Source organism: Zerene cesonia, chromosome 28 (assembly GCF_012273895.1).
Source record: "Zerene cesonia ecotype Mississippi chromosome 28, Zerene_cesonia_1.1, whole genome shotgun sequence".
NCBI lineage: Eukaryota > Metazoa > Arthropoda > Insecta > Lepidoptera > Pieridae > Zerene > Zerene cesonia.
In genome coordinates this window covers 4,498,689-4,513,880 of record NC_052129.1, presented here as the reverse complement: position 1 = coordinate 4,513,880, position 15,192 = coordinate 4,498,689, and the positions used below count along the sequence as shown (strand labels likewise).

The 15,192-nt window shown below is 32.0% G+C and overlaps 1 protein-coding gene across 2 annotated transcripts in view; it reads right to left on the bottom strand.

The window, feature by feature from the left end:
• Positions 1-12,623, bottom strand: part of LOC119837626 (forkhead box protein P1) — a 61,805-nt gene extending 49,182 nt beyond the window's left edge. The window contains exon 1 of one of the 2 annotated variants that reach the window (XM_038363306.1): positions 11,951-12,623. The gene's annotated coding sequence lies outside the window, so the exon portion shown is untranslated. The remainder of the gene's footprint in view (positions 1-11,950) is intronic. The other variant, XM_038363307.1, reaches the window with a different exon arrangement.
• Positions 12,624-15,192: the final 2,569 nt, after the last annotated feature.

Sequence of the window (15,192 nt, the reverse complement as noted above, 5' to 3'; positions counted from 1 at the left end):
AATAAATGTTATTTGCAGTTAACAATTTTCTTTTTTCTTTATTACAATATTTATGGCAAGACTAGGTATATTCACATATGAGATAGCACGAAAACACTAATAAATGTACACAATGCTTGCTGTTTGTTTACGATAACTGTAGGTGTTTCGTTTGTTTGTTACATGCAATGGATGGACCTGGTTGAACTTCGGCGCAGATAATCACTATATAGTATTGCAGTCGATACCTGCGTCTGTATGTATGTATGCTTAGATCTCTTAAACTGCACGACGGATTTTGATGAGGGAATTTTAATACATAGATTGATTCAAGAGGAAGGTTTCTATGTATATTAAATACTACTCCGAATTTAACGCGTGCGAAGCCGCGGGTAAAAGCTAGTATATCTATATGTCAGATTACACTAACTTTAGAATTTTTTAACCAGGATTTTTTAAGTTTTTTGTGATTTTATATCGTTTTAATATTGATAAAGGCCACTGTACCTGTGGTTTTCATTGCAATCGATTCAATAGTTTTTGCGTGAAAGAGTAACAAACATACATACACATACATCAATTGTCACAAACTATCGCATTTATAATATTACTAAGATGCCATAGGATAGTATTTTCTCCATATTTCAGGTGATCGTGTTGAAAAAACCATTTTAATTTATTTTTTCAGTAGATAATACTACATTTATCCGTATTTAGGTTAATAAATATAGGTCTAATATCAGCTACAGATAAAACAAAATGTTTATATTCGCCGATACGTAAACTATGACGTAAACGGTTTTTATCATATATCGTTAAATGATAGAACTAAAAAAAATATCGCAATATTTTATAACCCCTGCATGCACGTACTGTTTAGTTTGATTTTATACATACGCTATAATAAATTATCTTTAATTCTTGTTTGTATTACAAACGAAATTTGTTTTTTTCAAGCAAAAAAACTGTCCGAAGGAAAACTCTGCTTCCGCATGTATTTGGCGGAATTTGCTAAAGAGCGATACAATGGATATTGAACTTTATGATGTTGAGATTAGGTACTAAATTCAATGACTGTTCGTGATGTCCGCTTGGACGTTTATGCCGAAGCCTAAATAGAGGATTCTGAGTCTAGGTGATTTATTAATGTCTTAAAATATTATGACAGAAATTTGTCATAATTTTAATAAAGTGCAAATAAAATCTATATATATAAAATTCTCGTCTAATATATAAAATTCTCGTGTCACAGTTTTCGTTGCCATACTCCTTCGAAACGGCTTGACCGATTTTGATGAAATTTTTTGTGCTTATCTGGTATCTATGAGAATCGGTCAACATCTATTTTTCATACCCCTTAATGATAATAGTAAGGCAGAACAGCGTTTGCCGGGTGCAGCTAGTTGTTTATAAAATGTATAAGGCCGTATTAAGGCAATAACCGGTAATTAATTTTCAATTTGTATTATATAATTTTAATTTAACTAATGTATCACACAAAGTTTTTGTTTTGTTAATTCTTTAATATTATTATTGTTCTATCACACTTGATGTAGACGTGAATGTTGTAATTTCCTGTAATTGAAGGTGCAGTAATCTATGAATGTGGCTGGCTTTTTTGAAAATGTGAACTGTGTCCTTTGTTGGAAATTCATTATTAATAAATAAATAAATAAGACTATAGCTCGATAAGGTGGAGCAAAACCCGGGTTTTAATTTAGTTTATATCCACACTAATATTATAAAGAGGAAGATTTTTTTATGTCTGTAACGTTTTAAGACATAAACTGCTAGACCGATTTCAAAAATTCTTTCAACTGCAAAGCTGCAACATCACTTAGTGACTCAGGTTATATATGCACCACGGGTGAAGCCGGGTGAACTAGCATAACAACAACGTATAAGAGATTAAAAGCTGGAAAAGTTCAGTGTTGAAATTTTTGAACTTTATTTGATATTTACGGCTAATAATAAAAACCCTGGGATTTAATTAAATGTCAAATGACCTAGACCCTGCCCGATTCAAGGGAGAAAGTAATGTCAATCGCTTAGCCCCTGACCGTTGAGTTGAGAGGTCGTAGGTTCGACACCAACATTGAAATGTCAAAAAGTTATAAATAGCGCGGCTAATTTTCATCACTTCCGTATACTGTAATGATTTGTCAATATTTTATTGAATACTAGCTGCACCCGGCAAACGCTGTTCTGCCTTACTCTTATCATTTAGGGGTATGAAAAATAGATGTTGGCCGATTCTCATAGATACCGGATAAGCACAAAAAATGTCATCAAAATCGGTCAAGCCGTTTCGTAGGAGTATGGCAACGAAAACTGTGACACGAGAATTTTATATATTAGGTGGTAATTTTATTTCAAGCTGTCGGTCTGCACCGGCTTCGTCCGTGGTACGTATTTTTTCCACATGAACCTTCCTTGTGCCTTAACAAAAACTAAAAAAAAATGGTCCGAATTGGTCCAGCCGTTCCCGAGTTTCACGCTCAGCACATTAAGCGATTCTTTATAATATATTGAATACTAGCTATGACGTGCAATCTCACCACGGACGAATCTATTGCAAAAACAAATATTTCTATAACTCACGCGTTATTGAGAAATCAATTCAATTCTTACATACTCGCTTGGTCAAGAACCTACGACATTTCGTTAAGTCCAAAGTCAAATAGTACATAACCATTGAGCCACCAGAGCTCACAACTATCTACTTATCTACTAATCAATGTATATTTCCATCCATTTTTGTCTAATAATGTCACACACATATTTTGAAAACAGTCATAATCATGCAATTTCTATGATTCCAAACAAAAAATAATCCTACTTCCTACTGTCCTACTTCCTACTAATATTATAAATGCGAAAGTTTGTAAGGATGTGTGTGTGTTTGTTTCTCTTTCACTCAAAAACTACTGAACCGATTGCAATGAAATTTGGTACGTAGACAGCTGGACAACTGGAATAACATATAGGCATCTTTTTATCCCGATATTCCTACGGGATACGGACTTACGCGGGTGAAACCGCGGGGCGCAGCTAGTCATGTATATATCTCTGTTCATACAGAAGTTAAATTAAACGAAATTCGTTAAGTAAATCGACGAATTGTATGCATTTTTTTAAGTCAATTTAGAAATTACCGTATACACGTGCCATGTAATGTTTAGGATACATAACGAGGTCGGAAGTGTTGTTGATAGCCATTTATTTAGAATTCGAGGTTAAAACATTATTTAGGTTGTATTGTTTTATCAGTACCAAGGCGCAATTTCGTGCTGAAAGCGCGTATATGCTGGATGCGCAGATGAAACGCGATGAACGGACGCGATGGGCACGATTTTGCTTGCAACGTGGATAAAGGGATGCTTTTTGGAATAGTATCAACTTTGTGTTGTGTCAGTTTGTATGACTAAGTTTTAAGAAAAAATCAATTGTTTTAATACGAAATTAAATTATTCATAAATGATTTACTAAAAAGAGTATTTGAATAATAATTATTTCATATTACATAAAGGATTATGACATTTAGTACTAAGTTACGGATGAAATACTTTTTAAAAGAAAATTATAGATTATATCCAGTACTGGCGATCCATCCCGGTATAATCTATAGCACTCAGAAATCAAGGGTAAAATATTTTTGAAATAGGTCCTGTATTTCCAGAGATTAGCGCGCACGAACAAACACTTCAACTTTGTTTAATTAGTATATTTGTCACTATAATCAATTGGCTACGTACCAGAAATTAAAAAATCATAACAACTTATTTCAAAAGTAAACACTTATCAACAAATCACAAGCATTCGACAGTGGCCCAGTTCTTATTCCGTTATCACTATCACCTGGCACTGTCGCATCTGCTCTTAGCATATACTATAAAAATGTTTGTTGTATATTTTTGCAAGGCTCACGATAACGCTATCGCGACACGCCTACACGCGCAGCAGCTAACGCACACACACATGGATTTTGCGTTTTTTATGCGAAGAAGTTCACACTTCATTGACATAAAAAATGACATATTTTTTGAACATTTTCAAAAATGGGCGTGTAATATTATTATCTTTATAAGTTTAGAATTAAACATTCAGAGATGTAATGCATACATTTACCCTGTATTCTTTTTGGCGGGGAAGTATCCCCCCTTCTATATATATAGAAGAGATAATAAGAGGGTAGAGAGTGACATTTTTTTACTGCTGTAAAACTCATTCTCCTGGGATTTCGGAAGTGTTGATATTTAAATTACAATGCAGTTTTTACAGGATGCGATTAAAAAATGGGCCGTCGGTACTCCGGATCGCGGAAACTTACTAATCCCAGTAGCATAAAATAAATATTACCATATACCATTTTCACATCAACAAATGTGAAAATGGTTGATTGCAATATGTATGAACATCATCCTAGTTGTATGTTATAAACGCGAAAGTTTGTATGGATGGATGGATGTTTGTTACTCTTTCACGTAAAAACTTCTGGATTGTATTGAAACTATCCAATAGCTTTTTCCAACTTTAGCTTGTACATCAGAGTAATACATAGGCTATGTTTTTCAAAAATCAACCCCTGAAGGGTTTAAAAAGGAGATGACAGTTTGTATGTAAGTTCTAAACAGCTCAACTGATTTTAACGAATTACAGCACAAATTTAGTTGATGACACATGGTTACATATAGGGTACTTTTGTCTTTAAATTTAAACCAGTAAGGGGCCCAAATAAATGAAATTGAATATAATGTTTTGATGGCGGAAGAAAGTTCTCGGGTACAGATAGTACTTAATAGTACTAACGTAGTTAATACTAAAACTACTTTCCACATTATCTGGAATAAAGTTAAGTTATAAGTAACGTACACACATATTTATATCTATTGTTAAATCAATAAAAAATTACGCTTTTAACATGCTGTAATCTTTTTTTAAGTAGAAAAATGTCTTCATGGGATACAAAAGAGATGATAATGTTTCATACAAATACAAATTTTATGCGACCTTGTACATTCATACTAAATTAAAAAAAAATTCTCCCTCTCCCTCTCACTCCCATCCAGATATATGCATAAAAATATTTCCTACATTATTTAGTCATTCCCATCCAGATATATGCAGAATAAATCTAATTTACTCAGTGCCGATTGGTGGTTCGATTAATAAATCTGATGAAACTTGATCTCTGTTACAATGATAGACCCATTCATTATCGAGATCTTTTAAAACTGGTCACGTATTCTTAAAAACGAGGGCGCGCCGCTATTTAACAAATAATATTGATGTACTTGTGTAATTTGTAAAGCAAATATCTTATCTAATAAGGAATTTGAGACCAATATTCTCTTGTCCAAACATTAATTAAAATAAACAAATCTCGCTAGTCACGGTGATTTTACAAAGGTGTTTTTTTAATAGTTGATTTACTAGTATATTATTATCTGTGGTTGAGTGTGAGGTTACAAACTAAACACTATTCAAAAAGCTTTAAAGGCTTTTATAAGGTTTGTCAAACCTACACATATATACCTTGGATTTTTGAAAATCGAAATTATTTGATTTTTCCATTTATATTCGCTGATTTTGAATCATTATTTTTACTCATTTCTGAAATTATTTACGTTTAAATATTATTTAAGTAAACGAATGGTATTGGATTAATATCAAAAATGACTTTATACCAACCTTTATAAAAATTTATCATAATATTGATTACTTTCCTTTTCTGGTAAAGTTAATTAAAAAATGCCGTTAGACCAATCAGAATATTCATATTTATCGAATCATTGTTGAATTATAATCTTCTAATATATAAAATTCCCGTGCCACAACTTTAATTACTTAACTCCTCCGAAACGGCTGGTCCCGATTCTTATGAAATTTTGTGTGCAGATTGGGTATGTTTGAATCGGCCATCATCCATTTTCAATACCCCTTAATGAAATGAGAGTAAGGCAGAACAGCGTTTGCTTAGGCAAATTGTTACTAAAAAAATGAGTCTTTATAGTTGCTCGATTAAATGAAATTATTATTATTACACTGGCACAATTGGAAATCCAAGATGGCTAACGTTTCCCGCGCGTTTTTTATTCATTCTTTCAATGACCAATCGCAGCAAATAAATGTCAAGATATAAAAATTGTTAAATTATAATGCATAATGATAAATTATAAGTGCCTATTTAAATGCCTTATATATCTCTCAGTTTTTCGGTTACTTAAGGTAATAATTAAGGAAAAACATTTAAAAAAATTAACATTTTATTTTTGTATCGATAAAACATCACTGATATTTATTTTTAAGGATACATAATATGCGTCATTATATTTATAATGTACATTAATTATATCTTGTTCATAAAATATGTTATTATCCATATTCCATACTTACCATATCCTAATGTTTTATGCTGTCTTTTTAAGAAATTCATTTTTTAATTTTTAATATTAAAATCAGCCAACTGAAGTTAAATTTCAACAATCTGCTTTTAAAAGTATACTCAATTATTTTTTTATAAGTAAAAAAAGAAAAATAATTAAATACAATTAACCAAATTATATGCAAATTTTTCTTTTATGCTTTTAAAAAGAGCACTGTAGCCTCTGTCAGTTAGATAATAATAACACAGTATAAAGAGAAGCTACAGTAGTACAATGTCGTTAATCTCGTAGAAATGACCGAAATCGTCTAGACAATGTTGTCACAACTTTTTTTTTAATGTCGGCAATGGAGCTGGTTGGTCGCCTGATGGTAAGCGCTACCTTCGCCCATGAACATTTGGAGAGGCGTAAGGCCAATTGCAGACCTTATATCTCTACAAATGGATTGCCGACCTTAAATCGGGGAAGAATTAGGAAAGGATTGACGAGAGTATGTAGGAAAGGATTGGGAAGGATAAGGAAGAGGATATACGCCTCACTAATAGTCAATAATAAATATGACGATGATGGTGTAGATTTGCAATCTCAGAGCACAATGTATATGTTTGTTGTTTTTTGTATATGTTTGTAAGTTATTTTGCTATTCTGTTTCTCGACCCGCCAGTACTCAATTAATGCTTGTTGCCTTTTGCCCGGGTTGCCTGGAAGAGATCACTTCTGAGTGATAAGGCCGCCCAACAAATTGTACTCTTCTTCTTTTTAATGGTTATTAATATTACATATATTTTTAAGTTTCTTGTACAATTTTTGTTAAAGAGTAATAAAAAAAAAATATTTATATATTTACATGTACTTTTAATCATATACAAATACACATATAATGAGAACAGCAATAATTCCCTAAATAGTGTCCCGAGTTGCTAACAAAATGGAGTATGTAGCTCGGGCTCGCTCCTCCCGCGTCTCGCCCTTTGCCTCCGTCCCATTGACCTGTCTCTGTATCTTTTCTGAACTACTGTATGAATTATTAGACTGTGTTAATAACGTTAAGTGTTAACTTTTGAAACGAGACTTTAGCGGAATAAAAATAAAAATAGTTCTTCAAACACCTCAACTAAAATGTTTAATAAGAAGATTAGAATACATTTTCCTCAATTATTTATTATGCGTGCGTATTAAAATTTTTACAAGTTTCATAAAAAAAAGTTTATTCATTTTTTTATATTTTTAATTACTTTTGTCTAGCCTTGACGATTTCGCAAATAATAATTTTAAATAATGTATTTATTTAAAAAACTATGTATTTATATATTTGATATCTTATTTCCTTCTTCTCATAAGTATGAATTATAATATAGATTTTTGTGTATATTTAAAAAATAATAATTTCACAAAGAAATTGTAGAACCAAATATTTAGGACGACATGGAAGATCATTAAAGTCGAAACCTACCTCTATTATAAACGCCTATTGAAAGAGTCTATCTGGCTGTATGTCTGTATGTTCAAATATTTTTAGTGTCCTAGCAAAAACTATTAAATCGATTTGAATGAGTTATACATTTAGGAGTATCTTTAAAATGAAACCTATGAAACCTATGAAACCAATCATCACATCCATAAACATTACATGAACCACATGTCAGTGCAAACGCAATAGAGAACACTGTATTCAATCAAATTCATTAAAATTACTCTTATTGGAGACTTCATTATTTTGTAATGTTTCAAATAAAATCCTTCCCGTAATGTAAATGAGTAAATAATCTTGAAATTTCTATTGTAGAAAAAAGGATTGTACTCGCTTTTGTTAAAAACCTTCTGTTTTGTTTATCTGTCCCATAGATATTCAATGAAATGTGTGTTAGAGAGATATCCAGAATCTAATGTCGCCATTCACGATTCAGCTAGTCACTTTTTTAACGACTTTATAATAAATAATGCAAACTTGCCAGTATAAAAACATTGTTGCCAGCACCTAGCATTACAATTGTCTTTAACGGTACCAGCATAGATTTAATAAAAGGTTTGCTATATCACATTAAGCTGGACTTCTGGAGCATGTTGTCAGCTTTCTATGGCTGCATCTGCGCTTTAGCACCGATAGAATGGACTGAGTCAATACTCAAATAACACGTTTAACATTTAAAGCATTTTATTCTTATATCTTTTAAAATTAAATGACCTATTTTTAACACTAAATTAATTGAACTAAAAAAAACGTCGTTTCGTCTTTTTTTAGGTAAGAAGAGAAGGGCGATTTGAGAAAGTCTTCCTTTCCTGAAGTCGGTTAAGACAATGCGCTGGTTTATATTATATATTGCTTCAAACGCTCATGCACCATGGCTAAATTTCTCTTCATCAATAGGTTTGGTCACCATCACCTCGGCATTATGAGATGATGATGTCCAGATGATAATTCTCAATTAAATTATGAAAAGAAACAGTAATTTCCGCAAATCCCGGTCAATGGACCGTCGTCACCGTCGTTCATAGGTCGCCCATCACCTAGTGGTGATAGGACGACCTGTGAACTTATACCCTATCAAGCAAAAAGGATTTTCCAAATCGATGAAGGCGTCTTCTATTAATCCAATAAGATAAATAAATAACTTAAAGACATACTGAGAACCTCATCTATTTTTAAGTCGGTTAAAAATACTGTTCATTGTTTACGACATCACCTGTTATTGTATAAACGTATCCATAAATTACTATAGACAAGTCATAAATTTCCTATTGTTGGTTTTTATAGGCTTACAAAAAATTGCTGAAATAAATTAAATTTTTATCAGAAATTATTTTTAGCGAATAGTAATGATATTTGCAATTTACTTGTGGCATTTCTACAATAAACGAAGGCCACGTCTTAAATAAAAATAAATAGTTGTTGAATTATATATTCTGTATCAAAGTAGGTTATCAAGGAACAAATATCTACGTATAAAAACGTGTTTCGTATCATTTATTATTCATCTTAAAAGATTATAAATAGAATTATAGCAACTTTATTTATGTATCTATAAAAGAAACATTAATCAATTTATTAATGACGTATAACTCAGTAAAGATAAAACATTCAAATTTTGAAATAATTCCCTATTTGAAATAATGTCCTATGTCCTCACTGACAATCACTGAATGAACACAGCGCAATCGTATCGTCGCCGATTCACTTCGACCACGACGCGTTGTGGCAATGAAAGAAGCCAGGACGCGTATGAACGTTAATTGGTGTGCCATAACACGACTTGTCTATGTTAATTGAATCCTTGAGCAGTTTTATGTTTTATTCTTTTCCTAGTAATTCCTAGTAAACCCGAAAAATATATAAGTACATATTATAAATATGTCTAAACTAATTACAATACAGACTATATTTTTATATTATGATGTTAAATTGCTTTCTGTATGTGTAACATTTTAATTGGCAGTGTATACAAAATGTATTGTAAGCGATGTGGATAATTAAACAATTCGTTACAAATAAATTTAATGGTTTACGTAAAGAAATTAAATTATTTTTTAATTATTTAACGCTAATGAAGCTTCTATTATTCTTAATATGGTACTGAATGATTTTGTATAATCAGATTTTTTTTTACAGTTGCGCACACCAATCACTAAAACTTCACTGTCCGTCTGTCAAAAGACTGTCCCTCATGAACCGTGATAGGTAGGTAATTGAAACTTTCAGCGATGACATATTTCTGTTGCTATAGCAACAAATAATAGAAAATCAAGGTTAAGCAACTTTTGCCACGGTCACAGATTGGATGTATGTGCAATTTTTTGCAAATATTCTTTAACTAATTTGTACGGATATTTTTTTTCTTTCATAGAATTAAATAAACCTTTACCGCACAGGCAAATTTTATATTTAGAGAAATTTAAAAATCTATCTTCTAGATTCTATATTATATTCATTTCCAAATATCCAGATTTTAATAAGTACAAATTTCACTATGCGGTTACTTAGAAATAAAAAATATTGATATAATTTATTATCAAGTAGTATACTAAATTATAACGTCATTGGTAAAGTTGAATGTTTTATATTAAACTAGATGCGCCCCGCGGTTTCGCCCGCGTAACTCTGTATCCCATAGGAATATCGGAATGAAAAGTAGCCTATGTGATATTCCAGTTATCCAGCTACCTACCTACCAAATTTCATTGCAATCGGTTCAGTAGTTTTTGCGTGAAAGATTTACAAACATACACATACACATACATCTATCCTCACAAACTTTCGCATTTATAATGTTAGTAGGATAGGATTGGACTAACTATAATGGTAGAAAATAAGCAATTTGCTCCTTCTTTCAGTGACGCTCTGGAAATTCTTACCTAGAGGAGGTGTAGAGTAGGGAAAAGCGTTTGTATGAAACGCAATATTGAAGTAAAGTAAAAATATTGCTCAACTTGTAAAATATTAAAATTGTACATGGTGATCTATTTTGTTTCCGTTTTGTATATTGGATTTAAGAAATCTCCTTCTTTCAAACATGGAGATGAAACAACCATTTTGGAAAATATAGAGGTTATAACTGCTAACTTTCTTTACACAACTAGTATTTCTTATAATATTTACATACGAAAATATAGGTTTAAATATAGTATAGTATTTTATGTTATCAGTGGTTTAATATACTTCATGGCTTTTTTTGTGATCTGATTGTAATAGTACCTATGTAGTTTCTTAATTTATATAAGTTAGATCTTAAGAAAATCTATTGTTTAACAGGTTTCATATAATTGGCATATTCTTTAGATGTTAGTATACAACTTTTTTTCTTTATACGATTGAAGACTTAAATAATTTTTAAGTGTATGAAACGTATTATATTATTACAAGGTATCTTCATATTGTGTATTCCCGAAGGTTAATATAGATTCGGTTAGACAATTGCTCAATTATTAAAAGTACATGGAATATTATTAAATAGTCGAATTATTAAAAAAAAAAATACTGTTGTAAGAAAATACTTAAAAAACTAGGTAACTATCTAGGAATTAATTATGTGCCTGCCTTATTATATATAAGAGCAAAAACCTCACGTAACGACTGACTTAAAAAAATCATCCATAATATATTTATTAATTCATCATTCAATATTTGATAAGTGACTATTTTATCATATGTTTGTCTACACGTATTTAGCAGCTACAGGAAAAACTATCAAAAATATTTAATTATATTTCGTGTTTACACGATAAATTCGCATTCTTATGCTAAAAAATGATACCTATTAGATAAACAGGAACGCTGTAATTTGTTCGTAAATATTTTACGTTGTCTACCCACCTACCTATAACACGTAGTTACTATTCCATATAAGAAACATATAAATTAAAAAGTCAACTCATCAAACCTCGCCTAAATGCATGACAAGTGACTCCCTCCTCATGTCCCCTCTTAAACAAAGTGACAATAACTCCATACACACACACAAACATTATTTGTACACCCATACATGCAAAGAACCGGCTAGGTATTCGGTTTCCCGCCACCGGCGCGAACACGCACACTAAACACAACGAACAAACAATACAAACACTAACACAAGTAAATTTAAACTCACCTCAAAATAAATCCATTAGAAAACACACTTGTTCAAACAACTAGCGCTTAGCCTCGAAAACGCGTTAAAAAAACACTCGTGGCATTTCATGTATGCTCAACACTTTTCAAAATTTCGTCCCGCTTCCACCGCACCGCGCTCCCGCCAATGTTTTCAAAATCGGAACTTTTGAATCTTTCGCGCCAATTGTCGCCAACCAAAAAGTATTTAATCTATAAACTTTATCTCTGTAACTGGGTCTGTAGGTGAACAAACTCGGCGTTCGCAAATTTTTTACGCACCAAATCGCTTCCGCAAACGCGATTCAATCAAATACTAGAACGAAACAGAGGCCCCAACACAATTATTAACACACGTTGGGTTAAAAATAAACTATGATTAACTGCCATTAAGATTCGCGGAGACACAAGAGCCGGGCGCGTAAAAAATATATTGTGTTCGAATTAATAAAACCGCGGTATTGTTGCTATTTTCGCCGCGACAAGCGGCTACGAATTACGATATGAATAATTAGCGAGCGAACATAGCACAGTTGTCGTTTCATAAACCGTGCGCGTTAAAACTGAGTCGAAAGGCTCGGCCCGTGGTAGAGCATAGCGCCGAATAAAATAAACAACAATATACCTAAATACGCGACGGGCGCGGCCGCGTGTGCGTGCGCGTCTGTGTGTGCGTGTGTAAACAAGGGGCGACCCGGCTTGCATGACATCCCGACAATCAGCAACCACTTACTTCCTTTTTTTAATTGTCAGTGTCCAGCGCGACTTGAAATTAATAGTCATAAGACATATGATGCTAAATTATGCATTTACTTCGCAAAAAGAATAAGACTTGTGTTATTCACAGCTATATTATGTTTCAATTGCTTCTTGAATGGCAACGTGAGTTAATGGTTATGCTACATTTTTCCTTAATACTTTTTGAAATGTGAGAATAAATAATATATCATTTTAGCACCATTGATAAGGAATTATTTGAAGTGAATGAGTATTTCGTTGTAGGAATCTTTTTATATATTTATTTACAGAATTCTTTTAAAACCTATATATAATCGAATCTCCCCTTCCATTCTCCTTGTCTTTTTCAGAAATTGCGACGGCTTTTGAAATTAATTAAATAAATTTGTAATTAAATATGTACGTTCACATATCATCAATATATTATCTTGTTTATTAACCGCTATATAACTCTCCTTTATTGAATATGTCCAAATTAGATTACGACAGGAAACAAATCAATTGTAACAAGTTCTATCGTTCTCAAACTAATCAAACGAATCAAACGTGCATGCAGCATAAAAAATAAAAATTAAATATTAATATACTCGATCCAATACCGCCCAATCCTCCCGCGAGAATAAACATATGACGTCACCGGCGAGTAAACAAACAAACAAACACATGCGCGCTCATGTTTCCTTAATACAATTATTATTAAACGTACTGTTTGATTATTTCGAATGCGGTCGCCAAGCGGGACACACGTCCTGCGGCTAATGCTTTTTTTATCTGTCCAATAATCAATGCATACTGAAAAAAAAAAAAGAAATTCGTGGCATAGCCTAGTTGGTATTTTATTATCTGTGATAAAGCGTTGTTACTATTTGTGGTTATAAAATGTATCAAACTTTCATTATTAAACTGCATGAATGAAAGGCGAAAAGGAGTAACGCAAATTATATATCGTTAAGTGTCTCGATTTTTTATGTCTACTGAATTTCATTTTTATTATATTAAATATGCACTTTTCGAAGTGACAATGGCCGCTCATCAATACTGAAGATCTTAGGAAAGATTGTTATTTTCGAAAGTTGTGAACGAAGAAATTAAAATCTGCTAGACCTATAACTTCAACATCAGAGAGCAAAATGGTGCCCGAGGAGATACATGGGCTATATTTATTTATGTTATCATCCGCAGAACAGCCAGAACATATAGAAAATTAATTATTTAATAAGACATACAATTCAACATCATTTTATTATTTTATACAACTTTTCACAGTGCATTCTCACCACACATTTTCCTGGTTTCTTAACAACGCTTTCCTATAGCTACTCTATAGTTACGCAATCAAACTGTTTACGTAAATATATTTACGTGTTTACGCGAAGAAATTCTTCGTAATGTTTCACGATAGGCCGATCTTGTATTTTAAATTACAATTTTGTACTGTGTGATGCGATAACAATCAATTAATTTATGTTATTTAATGTACCCCGCGCAATAAGTAGTTGTATAAAATAATATAAATCTGATCTATCTAAACGACGTTATATCACAGTTGGTTGGGCCGTTAAATTTAAATTGATACATTGATTGTATGGACGGATGGAGTGATGTATGAATGTCTGTAACTCTTACCTACGAAAACAGCTTACCGTATCTCTATGAAATTTGGTACACATATAGATTGTAGGCTGGATTAGCACAAAAAAAATTTGCCCTGGTACCACGCAAATGAAGCCGCGTGTTTAAGCTAACTTACAATAAATACTAGGCTACAATGAATTGAACCTAAGTCTGACACAAGCCTCGGAATTAACGAAAAATGGCAGATCATGAATATGTATGCAGACATCAACGAATTATTAATTAGGCAACCATACGCTTACAAAAAAAAAGTATTCAGATAATAATCATAATACTAAATTTTAAAAATAGAATTTGCGTTATGCCTCGTGCACACAGCGCGATTGTTTATGCGAAACAACGCCTTGTGTACACCAGACTAAGCAAAATAAATATACATATATTATGATTTTCGTAAGGTTTTTTTCTAAGCCGTGTAAGTTTACACGTGTATTTTTTCATCAACTTAGACCAATGCTAACTACTTTGAATGCTGCAATTTTTTCGCCAAATTTTTTTGGTGCGCAATTAATGTTTAAATTGTGTGCATATTTTTGTTTATATAAATATACTAAATTGTTTCGTTATTTACATGTTGTTTTATTCACTAGATTGTCAGGAAGTTATGTTTTATGTGTGAACGTGTGATAGTTGCTACACTTTATTATTTCATATTTTTATTGCATATATTTGCTACTGGCCATTCATGTAATGAAAAACTCGTTGGTTATTTAATCAACTTGTTCGATAGTTCAAGGTCACAGTCAAAACACGAGCATATTTCCCTACGTCCTAGTCGGTAGCACTAATCATAGATACATAGAAACAGAAATAATGTTAATGGAAACAAGTTACATTTTATAAATATGAAATACAAATCGAATATTCAGT